This window comes from Bos indicus, chromosome 5 (assembly GCF_029378745.1).
Source record: "Bos indicus isolate NIAB-ARS_2022 breed Sahiwal x Tharparkar chromosome 5, NIAB-ARS_B.indTharparkar_mat_pri_1.0, whole genome shotgun sequence".
NCBI classification, from domain to species: Eukaryota; Metazoa; Chordata; class Mammalia; order Artiodactyla; family Bovidae; genus Bos; species Bos indicus.
The window spans coordinates 5,938,857-5,940,368 of NC_091764.1; the positions used below are offsets into that span (position 1 = coordinate 5,938,857).

General features: G+C 43.2%; 1 pseudogene; it reads right to left on the minus strand.

The window, feature by feature from the left end:
- Positions 1-1,182: 1,182 nt before the first annotated feature.
- LOC139183408 (U6 spliceosomal RNA) lies at positions 1,183-1,279 on the minus strand (annotated as a pseudogene).
- Positions 1,280-1,512: the final 233 nt, after the last annotated feature.

A 1,512-nucleotide genomic window follows, 5' to 3' on the forward strand; every position in this document is an offset into this window, starting at 1 on the left:
GCAGTAAGGATTTCCCAATAGCGGGGGACAGAATGGAAACCACTCTGAATTCACAGAGTACACCCAATTACTAACTAGATATATTTAATCTGGGCATAAGAACCTTGATTGCTATAATCATTTGTGAGGCTTTCACCCAGACATTTGTCTATAATAAGGTCAGGCATTGCTGCCTGGTGATTTTACCTGGCTCTAAATACAAACATCCAAAGGAGTAGCTGTAAGTGATAGAGACTAAAAAATTATGTGTTTTTACTACACTGTTAAAGTGAGAGTGTTAAGTCACTCAGTTGTGTCTGACTCTTTGCAACTCCATGGACTGTAGCCCACCAGGTTCCTCTGTCCATGGAATTCTCCAGGCAAGAGGATTGCCATGCCCTTCTCTAGGGGATCTTCCCGACTCAGGGGTTGAACCCAGGTCTCCTGCATTGCAGGCAGATTCTTTATTGTCTTAGCCACCATGGAAGCCCTTACTATACTGTTAACCTAAGCATAAATGTGATTCAACCACAACATGTCATCAATCCATAGGCTACAGGGAGGCTTTCTGCACAGACTTCGAATAAAATTTCCTACTGAGAGCTGCTCTTTAAAATGAACAAATGACTGTTTAGAACAGAGACATGCTAAGTCACCTGGAGGAAACAGAATGGCTTCCAGGATGGTAGAACGTTGCAGTGATTTAGTATTTTAAGAAAAAACTGGGTGCGTCAGTTTAGGTAGTGTTAGACACAAAAATGGAGTCATGGAGGCAAATCCAAATGTCGGCTGGATCTCTGGGATCACTGCCCAGGAGGAGGGAGACTTAGTCAGTCTTTCCATTGGTCCATTTGTCTTCATTCATTCACTCATGCATTCATTCAGTGAACTTAGTAGAGTGCCTACTTGGCTAAGCAGTATCCTATGTGCTGGAAATAGGGAAGTGAAAAAGTCCACATTCTCACGAAGTTTATTCTAGTGCGGAAAGCAGTCATTGTGGAAAAATAAACACACACACTAATAACATTAGATGTGTGCTTCAAAAAGAGCTTACCAAGGTAGGAAGGTCATGGAGAAGGAATATGTTTAGACTGAAAAGTCAAGAAAGGTATCTCTAAGGAGGTGACAAGAAAGCAGAGATACCTGAATAAAGTGAGGAAGTGAGCCATATGAAGATCAGAGGGAAAGAGGTGTTGTTGTTTTTTAAATATGGAACTCTTCACGTCATCCTTGCACAGGGGCCATGCTAATCTTCTCTGTATCGTTTTAATTTTAGTATATGTGCTGCCAAAGTGAGCTCAGAGCGAGAGTTTTGTGCATCAGAACAGCAAATGGAAAACCTGGAGGCTGAGATGGCTTGTGTGTTCAAGGGATAGAAGGAACACCGGTTTGGGTGCTCATTAGTGCTGCCTGCCAAGAATTCTCTCCTCTTCCAGGAACAAGGTGGGACGGAGCCACCTGGTTCTTCTGTGCATGGGTTAGCACCGTGCGACTAATTCTGGCCGGTGAGTCATGAGTAGAAATGCCATGTGC